The following is a 9,930-nucleotide window of genomic DNA, read 5'->3' as shown; positions in this document are numbered from 1 at the left end:
AGGAGGGACACTAAGCTGATTAGAGGGATGAAGGCTTTCTCCCATGAGGAAAGGCTGAGAGGGTAGGGATTGTTCAACCTGGAAAAGAGAAGGCTTTGGGGTCACCTAATTGTGTTCTTCCACTACCTGATGGAGCCAATGAGAAAGATGGAGAGAGAGGGTTTACAACGACCTGGAGTGACAGCACAAGAGGGAGTGGATTCATATTGTCAGGGGGTGGGTTTAAATTGGATATTAGGAATAAATTCTTCCCTGTGAAGGAGGGGAAGCTCCAGCCCAGGCCACCAAGTCTCTGGAAGTGTTCAAGGCCAGGCTGGATGGAGCTGTGAGCAACCTGGGACGGTTGAAGGTGTTCCTGTCCACAGCAGCAGGGTTGGAACTTTAAGGTCCCTTCCAACCTAGGCCATTCTACGATTCTATGTTCAACTCCATGATTTTTGTTGATGATGATGATGATGAGGCTAGCACAGGGTGATCCTTGGGAAGGGTGCAGGATTCCTGCAGCACCAGCAGCAGCTTCCTGCAAGCCCCTAGCGCAGCTCTTTGCCTCCTGCACAGCGCAGATCCCAGCAGCTCCTGCCCGTAAGGCTGGGATGAGTCACTCGTTGGCTTTCTCGCTTCCCGCCTCCATCCTGCAGGATGCCGTGTTTTGTCGAGTCTTATCTGCGCTGAGGTTGGAGGAAGCAGATGAATGCAGTGGTTTCATGTCTGCAGAGCGCCGGCCTCAGCAGAGAACACACAAACTTTATCTAAAAGGAATCAAGATTCTGAACAGCCATCCAAGAGGACCTTTAGGTTGCAATGGTCAGCCTGCATGATGATGTTCAGATCCAAGCCAAGAGAAACTAATTTTTAAAAAAATAAAATAAAAAGGCTTTGTTAGACAGTACATCAAACTCTTCACTGATGAGTTGATGTATTGCCTTACAGTGTTCCCATACCCACTGATTTTACAAAATGATAAGAAATTTCTCCATTTCTGCATTCTGTATAGCCTTACTCCTTAACTTTTGTTATCCCATCATCCTTTCACTGGTCAGAGATTGATGTCACTCCCTGCCTTCCCCCTTGCTGTGTTCAGGACCGAAGTCAGAATTGCCAGGTAAAAATATCCAAGTTTGCTCTTCTTTCCGTTTCCTTTTCCAAGTTCCCAGCTATCTGCCTGGTTTTCCATCACTTGTAAAAGGTCACTCTCAGCAGTCTGGAGTACACATTGTCCTTGCTTACCACACACAAGCATATTCTTGGAATTACCTTCTTTTTAACTGCTCACTGCTTCCGCATGGAGCCACAGGCTCGGGATGCCCACGCAGCTGTGACTGCTGCTCACTGGCAGAGAGGAAGCTGACGTCTAAGCGGGCAGCACCAGTGGGTGGCATCTTGACATGAGGTACTTCAGCACCCACCATGGGCAGGTTTGGCACCTCCGTTCTGCCCAGTGCTGTGATCTTCATCATTTCATGGCACAGGGCAGCACTGAAGGACACATGCAGGAGCTGCGGAGGAGCTCAGTGGGGCTGGTGCTGTGAGGGGAAGGCTTTGCACAGGGCTCAGAGCATGCCTGGGAATGTGGTTTTTGTGGTCATCCCCTCCAGCACTGCCCAGGCAGTGTGACAGAGCAGGGACACATCTGCCAGTCCTTGTCCTCCAGAGGCAGACCCATGTCTCTGGTGCTTCTTGAGCCTCAATGCCCCCTAACTGCTCTGTAGTAGCCTCAATGCCCCCTAACTGATCAAGCCCCAGCTCAGAATTGTGTGTTGGCTCATCCCCTCACCTTCCCTTTTCTCCAGAAAACCTGCTTGCTTTGCCCTTTTCCATTTCCAGACCTGTTATTTTTACCCACGGAGCTGTGTATTCCCAGGGGGAGCCACGTCTGCTGCCGCTGTCCTGCTGGAGGAGGCAGGGCTGTTCTGCCTTTCCAGGGCTCATTTTTAGGAGCTCTACCAGTTCTCATGGTTGGTAGGTGCTCCCCAGACATCCAGGAAAAACAGGGAGCTTGGAATCATAAGCAAATCTGTAGCTTTTGGGTATGTGTAGGGACATACTCCATGAGGTTACAACATACTCTTGAGCTTCCTTCAGTTTTGCATGGAGCCACATTTCTCATCCTTGCCAAAGATGACTGGATTCAAGGCCAAGGGCAGATCTAAGGGTCTCAGGGAAGATAAACAGGGTGAACTGGAGGGCTCCCACGGGATCAGGGCCTCACCTTGCAGAAGGACACAGCCAGACTTAGGCCCCACTGAGACAAATCCCGGGAACAAGTTGTCTGCACAAAGACTCTTAACCTGGGGCTTATTGCAGAGCAAACTCCTTCACCCCCTGCAGTGACCAAGGAGCTTGAATTTCCACACCTAAGTCTGGGCAAACAGGAATACACCAGCAGGTGATGTGGAATGACCTAAGCAGGAAGAGAAGTCTCTTACTAAATGCCAAGACTGGAGAAGGGAAAGCTGCCTTTTGGTTTTCCTCCTGTTACACCACAACCAGGAGAAACTGGGATTTGCCTGGCTTGCAGCGTGCAGCACCACTTCAGGACACAACTTAAATGTTGTTCTGTGTCCCAATCTAAACCATTAGCTGGATGGGGTTAGGAGAGAGCTTGTTTTATCCCAGCACATGTTGGGGCTGATACTCTCTGGACTGTTTTTCCAGGTGCTCATGTTGAAGGATGTGGTGATTTGGGTCATAGTCCTGCCTCTCTTCTCTGACTTTGTGTTGTGTATCCTTCTCTTCTGACATGTCTGTAGAGGGAGTCCTCCTTCTCAGCAATGTGGGGAGGCCCCTGAGCCCCACGGTCAATCCATGGATGTGGGGGCAGGTCAAGAAAGTAGCAGGGATGGCACTCCCATGTCCCACAAACCTCTGAGCTCCACCTGCCAAGGCCACACAGATGATGCCTGTGAGCACGAGTCCATCCCAAGCCTCCAGCAGTCACAGGGCTGTTGCCTCCCTCCTTCTCCCAGGAAGCAGATTGCAAACCTGGATGCTGAGAATTTTAAACTTTCTGTGCTGAAAGGCACAAACTCACAAGAGAACACTGCATTTGACCCGAGGCTGTGGAGAAGACTTCCAAAATTGATTAATAGCACTGGGATTACGGGTGTGTAGTTGGTTAGAAGTGTGTAACATCACAGGGTGGAAAACTTAGAGTTTGGGGTTTTAGGATATAGAAATAAATATGAAGCGAGATGGAGGTTTTAGGGCAGAGCCAGGTTGCTCTCCTTCACCTTCTTCTTCCTTCTTCTTCATGGGTTTGGGTGATGTTTGGTAATTGGACAGAAAAGTCCACATTGCGGGCTTTGAGGGATCAGTTATTGGGTTAAAAGGGAAAATAATCTAGGTGGCTTTTCTTAATTGGAGAGTTTAGTCTTGAAAGACCTAGTAACGAGAGATTGTTAGCCATTTTGTACCTTGCTAATGAAAGACTGCAGAACTCAGGTTTTTGAGGCTGTAGCACTGATAAGGAGCAATAAAAATACCTGAGTCTGAATGTGAACTATCATCTCAAGTGCCTTCAATCCTGACCCCGACAGAAGTAGAAAAAACAAGCAGAGAACTTGCACAAACCCATGTAACTGCAGGGACCAGCAAGGCATGGAGGGTTCAGGCATCCGTCCACACCCTTCTGTGGCTCCTGGGAAATTGCTTTTGATTAGGCTGGAGAAGCTGAGCCTGGGAAAAAACAAACCTCCCACTGGGTATGTGGCTCTCCTCTCTTCCCGAAAAAAAATAGAAGTACTGTCCTGCAATGGACTGAGAATTTCTGGATCTGTAGATAAAAACAGCCCCAGACCATGTGTCACCCCAGCTTGGGCTGTGGACAGAACAGATGAATCTGTTTGGGTGGATTTGCTGCTGGGGCAAAATAAAGTGCAGTTTGACATCCCTGAATGACCTGTACTGAGTGAAAATGCTTATTCCTCTATAAAATATTATTTCTCTCTTAAGTGGAAGAAAAAAATCTCTTCATGGGAGCAGTGTGCTCCCCTTATTTTCCACTTGTGCCTGAGTGCTAAGAGGGTCTTAAGTGGAGCATCTATGGCCACAGAGGGTGACCTTGGTGAACAGGCATATCCTGCCCCAAGCCCTCCCCTTCCCAGAACTGCCTCCAGTATTTCCACCTATAAAACTAAGAACAGACACAACAGGAAGCAATGCTCTGGAATAAAGCAGCTTTTCAGAGACTAGAGATTGGGCACAGCCTCTCCCCAGGAAGTGCTGGGATGGGTTGGCGTGTTTGGCATGTGGATGTTTCATGTGTGTGGCCATATAGTTGCATTTTGTCAGGTCTGGGAAGTGAAAGGATGCTTTCCTTTTCCAGAGGTCAGGCATTATTGCTCCTTATGGGTCTCTGAGAGAACACCCGTGGTGGAGAGGATCAGTTCCAGGTTATCCATGGTTTTTTCTCTTCCTGTGGAGATTCCAAGTGAGAAGTCTGTACAAGATGCAAAGCAGTTGGCAGAAGCTGCTGAGATGGTCAGCAGCTGGCTAAGCCACTCCAGGAAAAGGGATGGGAGCTGGCATCATCTCCACGTGGCCTGTGCCTGGACATTCCATAGGAAACAGGGAGAGCCCAACAGCCTCACTGGAAAAGTCATCTTCTGCACATATCAAAGCATGACACTGTCATCAAGAGGAGAAAATAACTAAAGAGAGTGAGAAACCTTGGGCTGTTTGGAAGAGAGGCAGAGAGAGAATGTGCCTCCCTGGATTGGCCTGGCAAGAGTCAGGCTTGCAGAGGTGGGACAGAATATCCTAGGAGAGCACTGAATTTTACAATTTTCATATGAAATCAGAACAGGTTAAAAACCTTAGTTTGCAAATCCAGAGAATAATTAGCAGTGAGTCATGGAAAGTGTTGTTCCAGCTCCTGTAAAAAACCAAGCTGGCGCTGAAGGGTCTGCTGGTCATTTGAAAGCACCAAGAGCTTCAGCCCAAGATTCCTCCTTCCTTAATTGCACCACTCTTGGCCACTCGCTCTAAATTAAGCAGACAGGAGCACAAGAGAACTAATGCACTGCTCTGAAAGGCAAACTATTAACCAAAGTGTCTCTCAGATGTTTAACTTCAAGGAGGTGCGATTGAAATCTCATCAATTATGATCAGCGGACATGAGGAGGGCTTGAAGTTCATCCATAACGTAATTTGCAGAGTAATAAAAATTAAAGATGTGAAATCTCTTCTAGGCTGAGTCTGCTTCAATCCCCAGGGTGAGTTAGATGGGTCCTTGTACCATAATTCTGTGTTGCCTGTGTGTGATAAGTGGAGTGTAAGAAAAGTTTCTCTGATGCACTTTTGTTACTCAAAGGGTGTTGCTGTTGAATATTTACACCACACTTATAAATGTAAGGATTTTCTGTGCAGTCCCAGGCATATTTCCTGCTTTTGGCTTCATTGGCAGTTTTCTCTTCCCAAAATTCACCCTGTTTTTCTGACTGTTCTTCTGGACCACAAACAGCTCTCCGCTGTCCCCTCGCATCCTCTTCCTTTAAACCCTTTGCCCAAGTTCCCCGCCCTAAGCAAACCAGTCAACATGAACAATAGACTTAGGGGGGACCATGACATTCCCAGCTGAAAAACAAGATTGAGTCCTTCACTTTCCCACTGTGCTGCTGACAGAACACTACTTAGCACTCCTACCCTATGACACATTACCCAAACATTAGTTAATTATCCTGCCTGACTCCTTAGAAAGTAGGCAATTAAGTACTTAGCTTCACTCTCCTGGTGAAGAAAACCAGGCACAAAAAGAAGTTAATAAGGGAAAGACCAATCCTGTCCTATAGGGTGGAGAACATCCCTGCACCTGTATCAGAGAATGGTTTGGGTTGGAAGAGACCTTGAAGATCATCTCATTCCAACTCCCCTGCCATGGGCAGGGACACCTTCCACTGGGTTGCTCCAAGCCCCATCCAGCCTCTCCTTGAACACTTACAGGGATGGGGCAGCCACAGCTTTTCTGAGCAACCTGTGCCAAGACCTCCCCACCCTCCTAGGAAGAATTTATTCCTAATACCCCATCTAACCCTGCCCTCTGGCAGTGGGGAGCCATTCCCCCTTGTTCTGTCACCCCATGCTTTTGTCCCAAGTCCCTCTCCAGCTTTCCTGGAGCCCTTTTAAGCACTGGAAGGAGACCTAATGTCTCCTCAGAACCTTGTCTTCAGATGAACACTGCCAGCTTTCCCAACCTAGCTCCAGGGCAGAGTTGTTCCAGCCCTTGGAGCATCTTTATGGCCTCCTCTGGACTTGCTCCAACAGCTCCCTGTTCTTCTTATGTTGGGGCTCCAGAAATGAACATAGCGCCTTAGGTGGGGTGTGACCTTCCAGTCAATTCCAATTTAATTCCTCCAGTTTACAGGAGGAATGCAGGGCATGGGGCTTGTCTTACCCATCTCAAATATCTACAATAAATCTGAGCCCTTCTAGAATGTGCTTAGACAGACCAGCACCGCAGGAGACTGATTCAGCTTCACGCAAGATGTGTCCGACTATGGTGGGCTGAATCACCCTCTGGGAAGAGCACTCAAGGAGTCCATCTTCCCTGTAGCCCCCAGGGAAAGGTGTGGATGCCCCAAGAAGACAGCATGACTTGTCTCCAAACCACAGACAGCAGTGCTCAAGAGTTCCTGGATCCTGGGAAATGTTTTGCTGCTGTCATTTGAGCTGACTTTGGTGAACATTGTGGAGCACCACAGACAGAAAGAGGGCTGCAAGCTCGCTACTATCAATTTGATGACCAGTGCTCCGTGAATTTGGGATATTTTTGGAGGGAGAAAACACTGCAATACACTACTTCTAATGCAGAGAGAAAACATTTAGCAAAAAGAGGAGCTTTTTAGCAACAGAAGGAGCTCAAGTCTAGTAACAAGAGCTCTAGCCATTGTGACTAAGTATGCCATAAAATGTGTAATTAGGCACTATAGCAACTATTGAATTCCAAGGCACATTTTGCATCTGAAACATAGGACAGAGCTCTCTTTGGGTGATTCAGAGGAATCATCACAACACCCCAGCACTCTGCAGTGTACAATGAGCAGCAAGTGCTTGCTGTGGAAGTGCATCCCTGTGGGAGCAGTCCTGCCTGGGATGAACACACCTGCTTGGAGGGGAAGAAATGAGTAAATATTTTTAGCCTGAGGCACAGCTGGGAGTGTCTAGTCTGCTTCCTACGAGTGCCGAATTGTGGAGTGGAGCTGAGCGTGGTGGTGCGTCACACCGGTGGGCACAGAGGGAGTGACGTCGGAAAACTGCATTTTCCAAAAAAGAAGGACACGGTATTTTTTGAGAAAAGTCCAGAGAAGGGCCACGAAGTTGACAAGGGGACTGGAAGACCTCCCTTACAAAGACAGGCTCAGGAAGTTGGGGCTGTTCAGCCTGGAGAAGAGAAGGTTGTGTGGAGATCTCACAGCAATCTTTCAGTATCTAAATGGGACCTACAGGGAAGTTGGAGAAGGATTCTTCATCAGGAACTGTAGTGATAGAACAAGGAGTAATGGGTATAAAGTGAAACAGGGGAAATTTAGGCTAGATATTAGGAAAAATTCTTTACTGTGCGGGTAGTGAGGCACTGGAGCACCAGTGGGAGGATGTTAGTGACCCAACCCTGACAGTGTCCAAGGCCAGGCTGGATAAAGCCCTGAGCAATGCTGTCTAGTGGCCCCTGTTCATGGCAGGTGAGGCTGGGACTAGCTGATCTTTAAGGGTCCTTCCAACCCAAACCATTCTGTGGTTTTACCAAAGGATGGAGAGCGTGAGTGTGATTTGTACCACCATTCCCATCTCAGTGTCTTTCCCTGCCCTTGGGTGCCCTATTTCAATTCAGACAGGGCTGAGCATGCAAGGGCACCAAGAAAATCTTTGCCCAGTGTGGCTCAGAGCCACTTGAACCCCTTAAAAGGCATCTTCTGACTCAGATACACTTTCCTCCATTGTCTGGGGCATGTTGTTTTGCAGCTGGAGACTAGTGAATGAAGCGGAGTTACTGACCTTGATTCAAAAAAAATGCACACTTGTGCTTTGCAAAACAAGCCTTTTAAAGCTGCCTTTTATGCAGAGAATTATGTCAATGTGTGCATGGAGGCGCTGGCATTTCGGGCCCCTTTCAATCTTCTGGATTGTCACTGAGGTCTTTCACTGATTCAAGCCTTCAACCAAAGGACGGATGCTGCAAGAGGCAGTGAAGAGGACTCAAGCAGGTATTGGAGTGTTTAGCCCAGGAGCAGATGCTTGGATCAGGGCCTAGATCAGAAGAGGTATTTTATTATGCTGAAGGAGGTATTGTTTTACTGCATTGTAAGGAGGAACAGATGATTCTTCTCTCTAAGGGCAGAAATAAAGCATGATCTGTTTTTGAGGCTTGTTCTCATCCCTTTTTTGTGTGGATGTGCATGGCAGCCCCACAAGAAATGGGTCTCAATGAGCTTTGCCACTTTTTTCCATCATGTCATCAAAATGAGAGATGAAGATGAGTGAGGCCAATTTGAAGAGTTTTTGGAATTCCCTCTGGTCCTGCTCCACAGGTTAGAGGCATTTTTCTTTGCAGGTGCTGAGAGGCAGCAGGCCTTTGGCTTGGGAGGAAGCTCTTAGCCTGTGTCTGGTGCAGGCAGGAGGTTTCATTCCCTTTGCACCATGTCTGAGTTAAACGAGGCCCCGGCCTTGCAGGAGGAGCTCGGTTAGGTGAGCACCGCCAAAATCTGGTAGGACAATACCCCGCTGGGCCAGCGCTCCGCTTCCGCTCCCTAAACAATAGGAGTTTACAAAACTGCAGCCTGCTTGAGGTTTCTGCCTTGCTTCATGGCTGAGCAACGAGACCCCAAATGTCACAGCTCTGCCTAATGTCCTTGGCTCTGACCTGCTTTGGAAGGAAACATGCAGCGGCCTGTGCTGCCAATGCTATTTCCTCTCTCGCTTGTCTTTAAAGGTCTCTTTTTCCAACAGCTGATCGGCTCCGCAGCTCCGGGGAGGACGTGAGATCCGGCTGGCCCACGAGCTGGCTGGTATGGCAGCGTGCCATGTTGTTGTTTGTATTGCTTTCATTTTTATGGCGTTACTTGGCTCTTCCACGAAACTTGTTTTCATCCTGAACTATGTGCTCATTACATATCCAAACGCCCACGCGAGGTTTTGCATGAGGAAACTCGAAACACACGCGCAGTAGAGTTTCTGATGGGGGGGGATGAGATATTTGTCTCAAGACCGACAAACAATTGTAAAATCGCTGAGTTTCCTGCAGTTGGGGTTCCAGCTCGCTGATGACAAGCATGTGAACGCTGTGTGTGCATCCTCCTGGCAAAGAGAAGCGGGGAACATCTCTTGTGGTCACCTTGGCCTTTCCCAGAAACTCCAGCTACTGTCCAAGGCACACATCCAGGGACCTCTGAGTTCTCTGGCAGGCTGGTCCCTGAACGCCAAAGGGACCTTCTGCTGCTAGGAAAGCTCTCACTTCCCTTCCGCGGCCCCATCCTCAGAGAGCAGCCAGCCACAGGCTGCACGGATCCACCCAGCCAGCTCTGCGCCAGGAGGCACCAAAACGTGCTGGAAGGTTTCAGTGAAGTCCCAAGTGAGGGGGCAGAAGCAGGAAAACTCTGCAAGAGGTTTGCTTCATAAGGACAAGGAAGCTTGTGAAAGGCCTGGAGCACAAGTCTGATGAAGAGCAGCTGGGGGGGCTCAGCCTGGAGAAAAGGAGGCTCAGAGGGAAATTTGTTGTTGGGGAAGATTAAATAGGAAAGCCTTATAAATATGATTGCCTGGCAAAAGATTTAGAAAATACAGAGATTGCCTCACATTTGTCACTGTCTACAACTCCCTGACAGGACAGTGCAGCCAAGTGAGGGTCGGTGTCTGCTCCCAGCAATGAGATGAGAGGAAACATCCTCAAGTTGTCCCAGGGGAGTTTTAGTCGGACATTACAGAAAATTTCTTCACTGA

This window comes from Taeniopygia guttata, chromosome 1A (assembly GCF_048771995.1).
Source record: "Taeniopygia guttata chromosome 1A, bTaeGut7.mat, whole genome shotgun sequence".
Lineage (NCBI taxonomy): Eukaryota > Metazoa > Chordata > Aves > Passeriformes > Estrildidae > Taeniopygia > Taeniopygia guttata.
This window is presented reverse-complemented; position numbering follows the sequence as displayed.